This window comes from Acomys minous, assembly GCF_964271855.1.
Source record: "Acomys minous genome assembly, chromosome: 9".
NCBI lineage: Eukaryota > Metazoa > Chordata > Mammalia > Rodentia > Muridae > Acomys > Acomys minous.
In genome coordinates this window covers 100,059,859-100,078,429 of record NC_140490.1, presented here as the reverse complement: position 1 = coordinate 100,078,429, position 18,571 = coordinate 100,059,859, and the positions used below count along the sequence as shown (strand labels likewise).

At 39.8% G+C, this 18,571-nt stretch overlaps 1 long non-coding RNA gene across 1 annotated transcript; it reads right to left on the bottom strand.

Moving 5' to 3' along the window:
- Positions 1–767: 767 nt before the first annotated feature.
- LOC311604650 lies at positions 768–17,960 on the bottom strand. The gene is made up of 3 exons (XR_014781602.1): positions 17,590–17,960; positions 2,939–4,298; positions 768–1,897 (listed from the first exon to the last, which is right to left on the bottom strand). It is a non-coding gene; the product is annotated as an uncharacterized lncRNA (long non-coding RNA).
- Between the last annotated feature and the right edge of the window lie 611 nt (positions 17,961–18,571).

Here is an 18,571-nt window from a genome sequence, read left to right as displayed (position 1 = left end):
ATATCTAGAACCAGATTCCTTCCAGAGGTCATATGAAGAGAGCCAAGACTTTTCTGTTCTCCATGACATCACTCCATCCTTCTCTCTCAGTCTGTATCAATAGATTACTGGGAAGAGTAATTAAAGACGCATGATGAATACAATAAGTAATTAATAATCAAAAGTCCTCTCTGACCTTCAACATAAACAAGCACTCATATAGTTGATGGGCACTTTGAATGACACTCCCATCTACAGGCTAAAGTGTATGACAGAGTGTCTTTTACCAAGATGAGCTGTCCAGGAAACATTCCCATAAAGTGTAGTGTATCCAAAGTAGGTAATGAAAGGAGTCAGGCTGAGCAAGACCCCCAGGCATAGTCCTCTCTGTGTTATGCTGAAAACTTGTGTCTTCTATGTAGATGGAGAGTTTCAGGTGAATTTTTCAAAATTCTAGACCTCAACTCTTTCTTACAAGGAGGATGATAGACAAACTCTGTCAACCCTGTGGCTGTGTTAGAATGGGTTAAAAATGGTTTCAACAAAAAGCATTCATTAATGGAAAAGCTTCTTATCTTTCAAAACCATCATTTCGTAACTAATACTTTAAAAGCTCCTATTTCCCAAGTTCAGAGAGAGTAAAGGTGACATGAAATGGCCAAAATGGCATTTTGAGTCAACGCTCCCAAATAAATTTAGTTTTTCAATATACACACATATATATATAGATTTGTCATCTTGGGAAACCATGGATGGATCACACAATATGCTAACCTGTATTGAAGCACTGCAACTAATTTCAGAAATCAAGGTCCCTGTTTTTATGCAAGACTAAAATTGAATATTGGTTAGAACATCATCCAAATTCTTTAACTGAAAGCATCTCAAGGAGCCCTGAGACTCAAATCTTGCAAAGAATGAGATAAGCAGATGAGAATATGTTCTTAATATAGCAAATTGCATGGTGTGTAGTGTCTATGGTGTTTTGTTGTTAGACGAAAAATTCTCTTAAATGTAAGGCTGTAATTAAACATGAATGAGATCTTATTGCTCAATGTTATTTGAAACTGTGTCACATTAACCTTTTTAGAGCAAATGGCGTGCAACACATACTAATGCTTATGTGCATTTACTGCACTTATTTTAAGCATTTACAAGCAGGAATCTGTGTAAATAAGTTTGACATTAGTAAGAAACTTGGGAACCACATAGTAGGAAAGCTGGGAACAGTCAGGGATGAAGAATAACTTTTACCTGGTGGCTTACAGTGAGCTTGATCAACAGTAATGGAAGGCACTTCAGGTCTTAGGGGACTAGCCAAAAGTAGAGTAGCTGTGCTTACATGCTTGCCCTGGAGAGCCTCAGCCCTCATCGTCATGCTTAGCCATGCAGAGACATGTAAACAGAAGACTAACTAAAGACAGTGTAAATTGGCTAGCCCTAAATAAAAATCTGCTGTTGGAAAGTCCTGCTGTTTGGAAATCTGCTTAGCATTATCAGGCATCAATGAGGTTTGTCTAGTCTACTCATGACTAATAATGAATACATACGCATATATATATATATATATATATATATATATATATATATATATATACACATATTAACTCCTTATCATGATACTAAAGTAAAATCCTTAAGCCAACTCAGCTTGCAGGCCAAGTTCTTCCTCTTCTTTCTCTTTCTCCTCCCTCTCTCCTTCCTCTTCCTCTTCCTCTTATTCTAATTTTTCAAATTTAGTCTAGGACTCCACTAATGATATTGCCCTTAATCAGAAAAAATCTTCTTTCTTCAGTAGAACCTTTCTGGACTCGCCCTCAGAGACATCCCTGGAAGTGTTTCCATGACAGTTCCGCTGGCAATGAAGACCAGCCATGATGGCTTGGAGAGGGAAAATTCCTGAGAGAAGAGTCTTGTCCTGTTATTCAAAGGGTTGAAAGAATGGGTCACAAAGATTTGCAGAAGTTAGAAAAATAGTGGGTTTTCCCCCTTTGTCTGTTTTGCAAAGTTGGCCACAGAGTAAGGTTGATGTCGAAGTCTGATAAAATTAATAGGAAACAAAATATTCTTGTCTTTGAAAGTCATCCTTTCCAAACATTACTAAAATGAGATAAATGTACTTAGAAAGTCAAGTAATATTGAGCACAAAACATGCAAAAAAAAAAACTTTGAAAAAAATCTTGATTGTGGTAAAACTAAGTTGTATTGACCTTTTCTAATAAGATACAGTTTTTACAAAAGTGACATTAATTTACTTCTATCTAAAAACAAGTTATAGCTGTCATTTACAAATTTAAGATTTGAATATGCATTAAAATCTGACATATCTATGTGGAGTATGGAAGATCTGTGATTTTTTTTGTCTCCTATATTTTTATTTAATATTGTTTCATAGCATGGAAAGCTTTGCCATATAAAGAATTACGTGTGTTGGTTACATACATATTTTTCTTCTTTATTTTTTAATTAATTTATTTATTCAGATTACATCTCAGTAGTTTTTCCCCCCACTTGTATTCTCCCATTCCTCCTCCCCTCCCTCTTTCACCCTATTCTCCTCCCTTAGATCTGTGACAGAAGGGGATCTCCTCCCCAACCATATGGTTATAGACTATCAAGTCTTATCCTGGTAGCCTGCTTATCCTTTCTCTGAGTGCCACCAGGCCTTCCCAACAAGGGAAAGTGGTCAAATATGGGGCACCAGAGTTCATGTCAGAGTGAGTCCCCACTCTCCACTGAACTGTGGAGAATGTCCTGTCCATTGGCTAGATATGAGTAGAGACTCAATGTTTACTGTAGGTATTGTCCTTGGTTGGTGCAGTAATTTGAGCAGACTCCCCTGGGTCCATATCTGCCTGTCATGATGTTTTTTTTGTAGGTTTCTAGGACCCTGTAGATCCTTCTATTTCCCCAGTATCCCATACTCCTCTCACCTAGAGTTGCAATAGGATGTACTCACATTTATCCAAATCTCCTGGTAAGTGAAGATTTTCATTGGACATCCCTTTTGGGCTAATGTCCAATTATAAGTGAGTATATACTATGTGAGTCTTTCCGCATCTGGGTTAACTCACTCAGGATGATCATTTCTAGTTCCATCCATTTGTCTGCAAATTTCGGGATTTCCTTGTTTTTAAGAGCTGATTAAGGGACATTTAGGTTGTTTCCAGGTTCTGGCTATTATGAATAAGGCTGCAGTGAACATGGTTGAGAATATGTCCCTGCTGTGTGATGGAGCATTTTCTGAGTATATTCAAAGGAGTGTAATAGCTGAGTCTTGAGGAAGCCTTATTCCCAGTTTTCTGAGAAAGCACCAGATAGATTACCAAAGTGGTTGTACAAGTTTGCGTTCCCACCAGCAACGAAGGAGTGTTCCACTTTCTCCACATCCTTGCCAGTATGCGCTGTCACTTGAGGTTTTGATCTTAGCCATTCTGATGGGTATAAGATGGAATCTCAGAGTTGTTTTGATTTGCATTTCTCTGATGACTAAGGATGTTGAATATTTCTTCAAGTGTTTCTCAGCTGCTTGATATTTCTCTGTTGAGAATTCTCTGTTTAATTCTGAGCCCCATTTCTTAATTGGGTTGTTTGGTTTCGTGGTGTTTAATTTATTAAGTTCTTTATATATTTTGGATATTAGACCTTTGTCAGATGTAGGGTTAGTGAAGATATTTTCCTAATCTTTAGGCTGTCATTTTGTTCTGTTGATAGTGTCTTCTGCCTTACAGAAGCTTCTCAGCCTCATGAGGTCCCATTTATTAGTTGTTTACCTTAAGGCCTGGGCTGTTCAGGACGTTGTCTCCTGTGCCAATGTGCTCCAGGCTCTTCCCCACTTTTTATTCTAACCAATTTAGTGTCTCTGGTTTTATGTTGTGAGGTCTTTAATCTACTTGGACTTGAATTTTGTGCATGGTAACAAATATGGGTCTGCTTGCATTTTTCTACATTTAGACATCCAGTTAGACTAGCACCATTTGTCACAGATGTTATCCTTTTTCTGTTGAATAAATTTGGCTTCTCTGTCAAAAATCAAGTGTCCATATGTGTGTAGGCTTATTTCTCTGTTTTTTATTCAATTCCATTGGTCAACCAACCTATTGCTGTGCCAGTACCATGCTGTTTTAATTACTGTTGCTCCATAGTACAGCTTGAGATCAGGTATGGAGATTCCTCTGAAGGATCTTTTATTGTACAGGATCCGAATTCAAGAGCATATCAAAGATATCATTTACCGTGACCAGGTAGGCTTCATTCCAGGCATGCAGGGATGGTTTAATATATGGAAATCCATCAATGTAATCTGCCATATAAACAAACTAAAAGAAAAAACCCACATGATCATCTCCTTAAATTCAGAAAAAGCATTTGACAAAATCCAAAATCCAAACATGTTTAAGGTTTTGGAGAGATCAGGGATACAAGGCATATACCTAAACATAATAAAGGGTATATACAGCAAACCAATAGCCAACATCAAATTAAATGGAGAGATACTCAAGGAAATTCTTCTAAAATCGGGGACCAGGCAAAGCTGCCCACTTTCTCCATATCTCTTCAATATAGTTCTTGAAGTTCTAGCCAGAGCAATAAGACAACAAAAGGATATCAAGGGGATCCAAATAATAAAGGAGGAAGTCAAATTATCCTTGTTTGCAGATGATATGATAGTTTGCATAAGTGACCCCCCAAATTCCAACAGAGAACTCCTACAGCTGATAAACATCTTCAGCAAATTGGCCGGATATAAAATTAACTAAAAAAAAAAAGTCAGTAGCCTATCTATATACAAATGACAATAATGCAGAGGAAGAAATTAGGGAAACTACACCCTTTACAATAGCCACAAGCAATATAAAATATCTAAGAGTAACTCTAACCACACAAGTGAAGGACTTGTTTGAAAAAAACGTCAAATCTCTGACAAAAGAGATTGAAGATGACATCAGAGAATGGAAAGATCTCCCTTGTTCGTGGATTGGGAGAATTGACATAGTAAAAATGGCCATCTTACCAAAAGCAATTTTACAGATTCAATGCAATCCCTATCAAAATACCTCCATAATTTTTTAAGACATTGAAAGATCAATTCTCAACTTTATATGGAAAAGCAAAAACCCAGAATAGCTAATACATACACATTTGAAAACCAAAAAGGAACTAAGTTTCTAAAGAGACCTCCATCATATCAGGGTTACATGCATATAGCATTGTATTATGTAGATCATAAGATCATTTTCTATTACAGACCTGAATACTGAATATAACAGCCCAGTGAATGCAGAGACTTTAAAGCTAGCATTGCATTTCTGTGAACAAATCTGGATTTATGCTAACGATTTCCAGTTTACATCAACAAGAAATTAGAAATTAAAATATCAACTATCATAACATCATTTGCAAAGACAACATCTATTAACAATGATTTTATTTTGAGTGACACTTTCACTCTAATAGCAAACATGGCAAAATATAGCTCATATGGAAGAAATCCCTGAAGCCATGCAAAACTGAGTATGTGTGAGCTACTCTTTCATTTTTTTTCTTAAATTTAAGATTTTAATATTAAGTTTGTCTCCCAGAAAACAAGCAACAAAACAAACAAACGAAACAGTTTAGACATTTCATGAGCACTTAAAAATGATATTTTAGCACTTTCATTGCCATTTAAAGTCAAGATGTTAGGTATCTTCACTCACTTAACATATCTTTCTTGTCTACTACAGGGAGCTGTCAGAGTTTACCCAGATCCTGAACGTGACATTTTGTGAGGTTGGTACCTTCTCTGTTCACTCCCCTCCCCCAGGAAACTGAAAACTGGCATAAAGATCTTTGACAAACGAAATACCCATCATTTCTTATGTACCACAGACTTCCAAATCATATGTCTCAGTTGTATACGTGAGAGTAGTATGCCTGGGAAATATGTTAGCAATAGCCTAACACGGCATTTATAAACTCTATTTAAAATTATTTTGCTTAACATAAACCATTTTTATTATCACTCATTTTTCTGTTACCCCTTTTAAAAGTCAATAAAATTAAATATTTTCTAGAATCTGGTTAAAGAAAATTCTTATGGCCCAACTCTTAAGCTACTTAATTAAGAGAGACCTAATAACAAACCTGTTTTAGAGACAGACGATACCTTTAAAATGCTATAATGAGGCTAGAATTTATAGGAAATAGGATTCATTTGATCAACGTTTTGTTAATTTACAATGTCAGCACTGGCTACATATGTCATGCCTTGTATCTTAGACAGTATGATGTGTACAGTCAAAGCAGTAGAGAAGAGAAAATAGAGAGACACAGAAAATGACCATTGTCAATTAAGTATCATCTAAATACAGTGAGATTACCCAGGTTCTGGCCACAACGAATGTTGGGTTGTTCCTCAGTTGTGTTGTCAAGTAAATATATCTCTCAGAATCCTATCTGAATCTATAGGGCACACTTAAGTGGGATGATTGAGTCTTACAAAAAAAAATGGTCTACTCAGGGTCCGTGTAGAAGGAACCTGTGTGGAGGCTTGCATAGGCCACCCAGGGAAATGACTAGTACTGATGCCACACACTGGAGGGCCAAGTCCCTTCCAGTGCTAACAAAACAAACCAAAAAGCAGAGATGGGTGGAGGAGATAGTTTTATTCAGCTACTTCCTGCTGAGGAAAATAGCTAGAGATTGTCTCACAGAAAAGTGTGCCTCCGTTTTCCATTTTTAAAAAAGGGAGATGGCCTTGTGGAGGGTTTAATGGGGGCACTGGTGTTCTTCCACCACCAGTCTCTCTTGGAAAAGCCCTCAGGCCTGACCCGTGGCGACCCAGTTGGCACACCAAGTTTGCAAATGAAAGGGGCGAAAACCAAAGTAAGGAGAAAGCAAAGTCCTCCTGAGGAGTTAGAGTACTTTGTGACAGAGAGAGCATGCTGACGATTAGGAAAAAAAAAAAAAAAAAAAAAAAAAGGAGGGAGGTGGGACAAACAGGGTTTTGTTAATTTGTGAATAAATCAAGCTCAGCAAAGGATGCCTGGTGCGTCCTGTCCCCTCTCTTATAAAGTCACATTTCGCAACTTGCTGCAATTTTCAGTCGGCTTCTGTTATGGGGACCGTGAGAAGCTTTTTAAGCCCGTTCCGCCACAAGGGGGCGCGCAAGGAGGCATTATGACATCCTAGAGTCCTTGTTACTCAAGGACAAGGGCAGGCCTTGACAGGAGGAGAGTAGACCCAAGCTCCAGTCACAGGGCTGAGAGAAAAGCAAATTCCTGTCCCTTTTGAAGCATGGTTCAGTGTGTGCTGAATGATTGTTTCCACAGATGGATTCTACGAGCCAAGACACAGGGCAGGTTCCTTAAGGGGCACCGTTTCCACATACATGGGACAGAAAGCTGCCATCTCTTTAGAAGACTGCATTTTCAAAGGTTTCCCCCCACCCCCATATCTCAGTTAAAACTCTTTAGAGAAATGTATGAGATGCCAACCGGCCAGCCAAGATCACCAATTCATTTCAACTAATTCTTTCAGTTTAACCAAGAGTAAATTTGGGTTATCACAGCACGGAACTGGGCATGCCCTGAAGTGTCTCTGTCTTCTGTTAAAAAGAGGAAAAAATAAAACAGCAGAACAGCAGCACTTGGTCTGTAAAGAAAAGCTAACGCTCTTTCCTCTAGTGATGTTTATAACAGAATAGCCCGAAGGCCTCTATTGGGCCTTGAGTGGGCGAAGAACACTATACAGAAACAATATTCTCTATGGAGGTAAGGAAACACGATGGAACCACAAAGGAAAGAAGTGGCTTTCCTATAAAGCCCAGAGAGACGCTTGAAGAGGGGATATGGAGAGAAAAAGAAAAAGGAGGGAGGTGGTCAGGAGGAAGAGGCCAGACCCTCTTCAGAGAGCATCCTTTCCCTCTAGACCAAATGCCTGAGATGAGCAGTCTCCCTGGGTAGCCTCGATCAACCCTCGAACAAGAAAAGGATCGGCTCTGTATAACCATTTATGCAACGGAAAGCTTTGCAGCGTGTGATTCAGTCCAGCATAGCATAAGTGACGAGGAGCCTCGGGGAAATAAGTGCTCTAACAGAGATATCAAGTCAAACCACCACCCCAGAGAGGGCTCCAGGAAGCCGTGGCCTGGTTCCAGCTCTGGGAGCAGGCTTCAAAGTACAGGCGGTGAGTGTCCCGACACCTTCGATCCTTCCATTTTGAGCATGTCTGTTATTACCCTGAGCTATGCGCCTGCTTTCATGTCATTTCAAGGATGAATATCGATAGGGTTCCCAAATAAACCACCCCTGCTTCTCTTCTTTCTTTGGAGGGTAAGTAAGGGTTTAAAAAATAATCCTGGTGTTTTCATTTCTGGCCACAGGTAATAAATCTCACCACTCACCCATTTTCTGGTTCTTCTCTTGGCTTTTCGGTCACCAAGAAGGGAACATGTCACAGGTTAGTTAGCAGTCTCCTGGGAGCAGAGAACAAGATGTAGAAGGACAGAGGAGGAGCAGCCTGCACAAAGCTCTCCTCTCCCCAGTGTTTTTAAGATCTGCTATCCAAACCAACATGTTCTTTCAATGCCATGTCTAGCCTATACATCTAGGTAGGGAGGCAACAGGGAAGATGACCCAGAAGCTTGGTGTGAACCCAATTCAGTCTCCTCCCTCCCTCTGAGGGATGGAGTCTTCCTTAGCTAAGGCTGCCCTGACAAAATGCCACACACTGAGATGACAGAAATTTATTTTCTTACAGCTCTGGAAACCCAACGTCAAGACTGGAAACCCAACGTCAAGACCAAAGTTTTGGCGTCTCTGAAGGCTTCCTGAGTTCTGAAAGAGCTCTAGTCTAATTCAGTGTCTGCTTAAATGTGTGACAACTTCCTCCCTCTCATCTTCTCGCCAATTCCTAGGAACCCTTTATTAAGAGGTAACTTCAGGGTCTGAGAGAGAAGTCAGTAAAGTGCTTGCCTTGCAAGCACAGGAAATGGCGTTTCATAGCCAGAACCCACATCAAAAAGCCAGGTGTGGTAGCAGGCCTCACTGGCCAGAAAAACCTAGCCTAATTAGTGAATTCCGGACCAATGAATGACCCTTTCTCAAGAAACAAGGTTGACTATGTCTTTGGAATGATGGTCATAACCATGACCATTGGCCTTCACGTGCATGGGCAGATATATACACATGCTCACCATCACTTACTGTACACACACACACACACACACACACACACACAGAGAGAGAGAGAGAGAGAGAGAGAGAGAGAGAGAGAGAGAGAGAGAGAGAGAGAGAGTTCTGTAGCCATACAGGATTCCTAGCATGCTTGCACACTTTCTCCTGCACTTCCCAATACTTGGTGGCTCAACAGCCTGCTCGTATGTCAGGGTCAAGGGATCACAATCAAGTTTTTGCCTCAACAGATTGGAAGCAGTCATAAAAAAATTTGATTTATCAATTCCTCCAATGGTTGGGGGGACAACCCTTTCAAAATGAATTGTAGCCATAAATAGCCAATCTGCCACTCGTAACCTCCCCTATCTAACCAACAATAAGTTGCAAATTTTTCCGAGAGTAACGGCTGCCTTTCACGCCGCTTTGTGCCCAGCATTTTGCACTGTCAGGAACACTACAGTGACCCAAGTGATCATTCCATAAAATATAAATGAGCAGATATGGGAATTACTTCCATCCAGAGAATACTTTTTAGAAGAATATGCTTTCAGAGATTCTGTTGCTCCAAGGCTAATTTAAAACATATAAACAGGAGAGTGAGCATTCATTTTGAAAGGGCTAAGTGTCTGAAGCCATAACGTTGTTTATACTGATTTGATATATATACACAAAACTGTTTTTATAGGAACTTTGGTCAAGGTTATTTTGCCTTGGGGAACTGTTACAAAATATATAGAGGGGTGGGGGAAGAAAAGTCAGCTAAGATGTAAAACTGAGGCAGCGGGCAAGCTGTTCATTATCTATTAAACACAGAAGGGAAGCAGAAAGCTAAGAGCCTCCAAGACTCCTTAGTCCTCCTCTGTGAAAACTCCAAATCCACAGCAGCTCAGGAGGCAGAAGAAATAAAAATGAGAGATGCTTATGCAAGCTGTGCCAGGAGGGTTGAAATACAACACAGGGCCAGAGGCAGCTGTACTTCCTCCGGACTCAGTGACCTTCAGGAGTGCTTCCTCCTCTTCCAGCATTAAGGAATCCTGCAACCCACCAGACTACCTCCCAACCACTACCTCCTGGTCCTATTACCTCCTCCCTGCAGGGAGCCTGATGAGAGAGGGAGCCCAGGTGCACTGCATTTTAGAGACCCAAACGCACTTAGGCAAAGATAGTGTCCCGGGACTCCCAAGGGTTTTACTAAAGGGAATGTTGCACACGCACCCCAGTCCCCACCCTTCCCTTTCCAACATTTGTTTCTTTTATTATCACCCAATGGGAGGTAACGAGTCCTATTTTACTCAGGGGCTCACCAGTATTTCATGGTTTTATGAGCAGAAGAACAGCACTATTTGAACCCTTGGGGGTGGCTTGAGCATTTTCACATTCACACGCTGAAATCTTCAAACCTCCAAAGTGACACTATGTTAAAGAGCCTTTGTTGGTCTGATTTGTACCATAATCATAAAAGCGGCCCCCAAGGGCCTCCTTTACCTGTACCATTATGTAAGAACCCTGGAGCAGAGAAAATAGTCACCAATGAGCAGGAAGCACCAGCTCTGCAGGTACCGAGTCTATCCTATACCTTGGCCTTCTCAGGTTCCAGTGCTAGGGAGAGTAAACTGTTTACAAACCCCACAGCTTATCACTTGTGCAAGAGCCCAAAACAGGTGAGGATAAGGGTTCTCCTGGTGGATTTACTCCCACAGTTAATCATGTCCCGCCTAAAATTCCAGTTATCTTTCGTGCGGAAATCAAATTTAGCCGGGATGTCAACAGCAAGGTGACAGTAATGAACAGTGTTAACCTTCATACTCAATTGCTAATCAGTTGCATTCAGCCACCACCTCAAAAGGGACAACCTTAGCATATGCCTCTGTCAAGATCATTAGCAACAGCACTACCACCTTCCATTTCTAAGGGACCCGTTTCAGACAGTCCCACTGTCACTTTAGCTGCAGCATCGCCTATCAGGCCCTTGTCTTAGTGTCTAGTTTTACTTTATGCCACTTCTACCGTCAGCTATTAGTCATGCATAATGATTATTTTTCCTCTGATCTGTTCCCTGTTTATCTTCCTCCTTTTTCCCCTTAGATGCTTCCTTCCTCCTCAAGTCTTCATTTAAAAGCACTGACAGTGTCTTATATGATTTAACCATCTCTGTAATAGTCTCACCACACAGCAATCGTATGTGTAAGAAGGCATCTGCCTGCTTATCTTGTAGGCTTTCTCCACATTTATCTGTATCTTAGTCCTAAGTAACTCAAGAGTTCGTTTCATCTTTACATAGTATCTCAATATTAAGTGAAATATGAACCATAGAAACTACACATGCAATGACGTCAGATAAATCAGAAATAGTCTTTTCAAAAAATACAAATCTTGTGTGTTCCCTAAATTCCTCTTTTGGGACAAGTGCTTGTGCTTCGTGGAGCAATGGAGCAGTGCAGCAATACATAGACCACTAAGATCTGTGTAGAAGGATTCCCACACCCCTCCTATCTTGTGGGAACTGGCAAACCCTTTCTAACTGAGCAAAGTGCGGTGGTCAAACTCTTCTAAGGGCTGTTTGACTTTTGCTCTTTGGTACTGCATGAGTGAGTTAGCATAGCCTTATCAGAGACCACACCTATGCTGCTCTGTCAGATCAAGCTTGCTCTTTCTACTACAACTACCAAGAAAAAAAAATATTTCTTCTACATGTGGATGACAAGTCCTGCTCGTGTCCATCAGGTTGGGTGGATGGCATTGGCCCCGTGCTGTTATTGAACATACTACAGGATGACCATGTCACAACTCAGTGACTGAAGTCCGATTACTGAACATACTCATGATTTCTAGCACGTCTCAGGAAGGATATTCAATTAGAAAAACTAAAAGGCAAAGAGAGGAGTGCTGCAATCTATTACTATAGAGGTGATTTCTCCTGCAGATCTTGTATTCCTAAATCTGTCCAACCAGTCCGAACAATGGTGAGGCCTAGAGAGCAACCTGGAGGCTCGTGTTTCTCCCAGGGCTATCATGCAGAATACCTACACAATGTATTATCTTCTCCCAGATAACGCTTTTCCATCCACTTTCCCATTGGTCTCGCATTTTGATGCCAATGACTACGTTTATAGTAAAACTTATAGAAAGTCAAGACAGTCATGTTTGAGCTTGATGAGCATTTTGTTCCAAAGATTAATGGTGGTGCCTATTCTTTAAGTATTAATACTCTTCAATAACCGACAACAAAATACCACATTTTGCAAGCCGCCATATCCATTATCAATTTTTCACTTTTGCCACAGATGGTTGTCTCATATGGAGTATTCTACCAAGCACCAGAATGCCTTTATTCACACTGGCCCCAGAACCTATGCCAACCAATTCTTAGGCTTCGTAGCTGTGGGATCTTGGAAACATCTGTACAGATGCCTCTTTTTAAGTGTTATTGCTGAATAACCCATGTTAATTTAATGGTTGTGCAGGCCCTGGCCACAGCCTAATGAGTCCTATGAAATATTCAATATTTATTTGCTGTTGTAATCAGGTGCAGTGTATAGCACTGCCATTCAAGTAAGTCCAGAAGGAAAAATGCTTGAGTCTTCTGTGGACATTCGTACCCATTGCCAGATGAAACACAGTCTGGCCTAGAAAGTCCTTTCAAACCCAACCTAAGTCATGAGAAGACAAACTACAATTGTTCTACTTTGAAAGACGCCACAGAAACCTGGATATTCCCATTGTGAATTTTACTCCATCACCACAGAAGATTGTTAAGGGAGGTTTCATGGCATTTTTCTAATACGCTTATGTTTAAAATGGGTGCTTCAAAGCATTCCCAGGTGGTTCTGTCAGCAGCAACCAATAAATCATCCTCACTGAGAAACGACAGAGGCTTTCAGGGTTCATGAAAGAAGAGAGATGCTATTTGAAGGGCCAGCTATAAAGAACAGCCCCTGGGCATTCCTGAGGCTAAGGGCTAGTAGCAGGACCACTTTACGATGATCACTTATTTGAGCCTATTATTTAAGGGCTCTTCTGGTTTTTTTGTTTTGTTTTGTTTTTTTCTTTTTTTGCTTAAAAATCATAACTGTATAACTGATATCCACCTCTGCCTATTTTTGAATTATTACACACCGAACTCTGTAATAATTAGGACATGATTAATGGTTTGAGATGCCAGTGGGAAGGAATGCTTCTTTTCAAATTCAAGCAACTTGCTAAAATCATATGCTTATCAAACATTTAAATTGTTTTCCCAATAGTTTTCCCTTAATTTTCTTACTGATCCAATAACGTCAAACTCATGAGATATTTTTTCTTTGGTATAAAAGCTATAATTATAAGTCATGGTGTTTTATTAAGACCAAAAGTATCATTTGATTTTTTTTCTTTTAGAGACGACAAGATGGCTTTGTGGGTAAAGCACTTGCTGCCAATCCTAAGGACCTGAGGTAGTTGAAGGAAAATACTGACTCTACAAAGTGAGTGTGCTGACCTCCACATGCACACCTACACACACACACACACACACACACACACACACACACACACACACACACACTCATCTACAACATAAGAAATATAATGAATTTTATTCTTTTGTTCTGAGGCCCATTATGACATTAACCAGTACCTACTGAATTTTAGCCTGACAATACAATGTAAATGCAATTATTTTCTCATTTAAAAAATGTATTTTAGAGTTTCTATGCAGTACACAAGATTTTTAAAATTTGTTTATAAAAGCCAGAAAAATTAAGGCAGCAATAGGCTTTATTTTTATTTTTAATCTGCAAATTACCTTTCTTTCCATATCAGCCATATTTTCTGTTTTTCTTTATTTCTTACTTTTAAACTTTGCAATGGCTTCTATTTCATCTTGAATGGTTGGTCACAATAAAATGCATTCATTCAAATTTTTATCTCATTCTGGATGAAAATTCCATTTAGAAGATGGTTTGTTTTAAAATTGTTGTCTTCATTCCCAGGTTTCTTTGCCGCCTGCACACTAAAACTTAGAACATCAATCATCCTTGCATAATTAAGTGCCCTCCCACTCAAAGTTTCTATTACATTTTCCTTAATTCAATGTCTAATATCCTTATTTCATTCAAAATTCTGATATCCCATGAGGTCCTTTCTTAAAGGTACTTTTCTTTGCCCATTGCTAACATAATAAATTAGGCATTGGTTCAAGTTCTCCATACGCTTTTTTCAATTTTTCATGTTAATCTAAGAAAGATGAACTGTCCAACGGTAAACTATTCACAAGATCAAAACAGGTTAAAGAGCAAGTGATGGGCAGCTATAGAGCTTGTTGAAGAAACACTGTTCAATAGAGAAGACAAGAGTCAAGGAAATAGCGAGTGTGTCCTATGGCAGGTTAAGAAGTGCTCTACGTACTTGTGTTTAATGGTACATGCACGCGCGCACACACACACACACACATACACACACACGCACACACACACACACACACACACACACACACATTTAGAAACAGTTGCTGTGGTTTCAGCTTAGTCTAAAAAGAGAAAGAAGGGTTTCATGGATTTATTCCTAACTGCCAGTTGGGAAGATGGGTGAGGTGTGAAGATAGGGATGCAGCTCGGGATAAAATGAAGAGATGTTCCAGGAAGGTTGAGAGAAGGCGTTAAGCTTGGCTACTGAGAAGCGAGAAGCGCACTGGAGAGATGAGCTTTCATAACAGACATTTTCTCCACCAGGCAGGAAACAGTCACTTCTAAGCAAGCACCTACGTTGTAAATACCTACAGTGTCAGGATAGAGCGATTGTTTGGCCTGTTATAATTTTGTCTTGATTATTGATTCTACATGTTCTGGTTTGGTCAGCATGTGATCATTCCAAATATTATTACAGATCACAAGATATCTTGGAGGTATATGAATCTGTAGATTGCACTTAATAGTAACACCATTTGTTCTCTGTTAGGGACCTGGCAGCACCTCAGCCTTTTTCTGCTAGCCAAAGAGCAGAAACCAAATAGATACACCCAAGTAGTCGTCACATGTTTCTTCTCCTAAAGGGGTTTCACTGGACAACAAAATGTGCACCATGCAGGTTTAAGACTCATTAAATGTTGGGTGGAAGGGTTAAAGGATTTCTTCTTCTTCTTCTTCTTCTTCTTCTTCTTCTTCTTCTTCTTCTTCTTCTTCTTCTTCTTCTTCTTCTCCTTCTCCTTCTTCTTCTTCTTCTTTTCTTCTCCTCTTCCTCCTTCTCCTCCTCCTCCTTCTTTTCTTTTTTTTAAAAGCATAACATGCCTATCTTATCCAATTTGTTCTTTTTCCTTCAAGGAGTTTAGATATAAGCACACAGAAAAAAATGGTAAGAGATTTAGAAAATTGTTATTGTTGCTGCATATTTACTTTTAAGCCAGACAAGCATAAAAAGCCCAAGGAACTAACTGCTCAGGTGATTAAGGCAAGAAGAGCAAAAGCACCTGGCACAAGGAAGCGAGTGAGAAAATAAAATAAATGTCTGGCATTGAAAACCTGCACTGGCTTAATTTCTTCTAGAGTTCAAGGTGCTATGCCACAGCCAAGAGATAAAATCTTGCAGAGACTCAGTTTTATCAGTCTTTGACTTTAGTGAGAATGAATGTGAAAGTAAATTGTTAACAGCTGGTTGTCTACCTAAACCTAGCAAAGCTCCTGGGACCTATTACATAGGTTTTCAAAAGCTGTCCTAGCGTGCCTCAAATGGCTGTTGGAAAGAATTACCTCTTTTCCAAGGGCATTGCTACAACTGCTCAAATTCACCTTCAGAAAGGCAGGGGATATTTCTGCACAAGAATGAAGTCTGCATCACTTAAGGCGAGGCACACATCTTCCCCTAAATCCAGCTGCTTTCTCCAAGGTCTGGTAGATTTTTGTATGAAATCATTACTGTCCTTCGCTACTTTGGTTATGGAAGCCTCTCTCTTTGCATCTTTGAATAGGATCTGACCCATTTGTCCCAGAAGCCTTTTGAGGGATCTCCAGAATTGTGTTCAAATGACATCTCTGTGGTTTGTAACAGAAAGCAAAAAGTGCTCCCCCGCCCTCAGAGAGTAACAAAGAATAAAAATGAAGGCATACCCCTAAGTGTGGGTAAATATTGGTCAAATCCATGGCCTAAAATCCCCCTTTAAGAACTAGACATGGTTCTTTTTTTCTTTCTTAATTTACTCCCCTCCCATCCTTTCCTTTGCAGTAAACTGTTTCCCTTTCTGCCAATAAAACTGCTTTGAGTTATACATTTTGGGATCCATTTAGTTTTTTTCTCCTTTTTGGCTTGTTAAATGTATGGCTAGGGGCGAAATCAAAGTTTATAGCCTGGCATTTTCCCATTTGGCGACTTTCATTTCCTGGCTATGCTAGATAATTAACAAATTATGTGTTTTAATGTCTTGTCACTTAAAGTGTACTTAGGCAGGTAAAAACGCCTTTCCCCCATTGAACAATAGGTTAAATAAAGGAGCATGCTGCACAAAATGTTTTATCTAACACACACACACACACACACACACACACACACACACACACAACACACCAAATATTTATAATTTTAGTTGCCCCACATAATGTATATACATGTTACAGTAATTATATGCATATTTAAAGAGCAAAGGGGAAGATGGCTATGAATGAAACTTACAATCAGTTACTGCTGAAAATTTTCATCAACCCAAGATGAAAATCTACAAAAATCCCTTGTTAAAAAAAAGCACCTTCGTATTCCTGTAGCAACTCATGTGTGTGTGTGTGTGTGTGTGTGTGTGTGTGTGTGTGTGTGTGTTGTGTAACACCTCCATAGGCCGTGTATTGCTTTTCGGTCAACTGTAAATGGTTAATTTAGGTTTTTTGTTTTGTTTTGTTTTTTGTTTTCCTTTACTGAAAGAATAATTCAGAGTGGGGAGACAAGAGACACAGGTCCATTTCTGAGTAAGTTGTTTACAAAAAACACATGTTAATGTAACAGTGTATACTGAATTAAAGAGAAAATGTCAAACACGCCGTGACATCCAAAATACATTCAGCTGTTCCCTTTTACTATGGGGACTTTCATTCCGCAGAGGACTGCCTCCAAGACCCAGTGTTTTTATGTGTTGGGTTAAAAATAGCCTGCCAAGCCTGACAACTAGAATCTGATTGGCCCGAAGCAGAGGCCGGTCAGCCAATGAGGGCCTCTGGGAACAAAAGCAATTCTTTTGTGTATGAGATGCTCAACCCACGTCAAAACAGCTTCGGGCTGTAGAAATGATTTGGGTAGAGATTTAACAAGGTAATAATGCATTTCAGCCCTCTGAAAGGTTTGAAGCGGAACAAAGCGGGGGCTGGAGTAAGGGGAGCAAGGAAATCTACAAAAGAAACAGAGCGAGAGCTCAGCTTCCACTGATGAATCGCGCGGGTGCCCGTCCTACAAGCATTCTTCTTTTTTCTTCCCACTCCACCCCGAGACTTTTACTTACTTCTCAGGCATTTTTCTCGTCCCAAACAAAAAGACATTAAAGGCTTTTGACCAATGTGCCAGTTTGCCGTTATGATTCCGTGGCAATGAGAAAGAAAGAAAGAAAGAAAGAAAAAACCTCTCATTAAGTGTCACAAAAAGAAAACAAAGACTCATGAGCTGTAGACGGCGGGCAGGTAATGAAGATTCCGAAACTTCAGGCTTTAGGTTCTTGGTATCAAACACAGCCCATGTTCTCAAAGAAGGTTCTTGGTCAATTCATTGATAGCTCTACAGATAAGAAAAACAAAGAGGGACTTGATTGGAGACAGCTCTACACGCTGGCCAGCTTCAAGGCATCTGGCCTCTAGGGGTCGCTGTTGTACAATAGACCAATCTTCCGCCCGGGCTTCGGTTTGGATTCTTAAATCAAAGAAATAGGATTTAGTGGGTACCTTTTAGATAGGGCCTAAAGGAGTGGGGAGTCGCTGTTTGAAACCCTTAGATGTGGCTTATGATCAACACTATGGGACAAAGCATTCCAAAACACGATTTACAACACAGGGAACTTAGTGCCTCGAAGGACCAAAGTTGCTACAGTAACTTGGAAATGTGATTTAAAACACAGGCTCTCCTAAACGCCGTCATGATTTTAAACTAGATTATAAGAGTGATGATTAAAAGCTAGTCCTGATGCCTTATAGCCTCCAACATTTTTATGTGTGTAACCCGTATAATGTACCCAGTCCAGGGATGACAAAAGAATTCAGATAATACATTAGTTACCTATCAACCCCAGAGAAAGCTATCTGTTAAGCACACTGTTTTCCCCTTGAATTTTCACAATAATTACATATATATGTTAATAAACGTTTCCTTCTGGTGTGGCATCTAGGAAAATGAAGTTTCTGAGTAAAATAGGAAGAAAAGTTTATAGTCTAATTGGGCATGATAACGAAATAATACACAAAAGCACATCTTGAAGCTAATCATAGACACCCCCC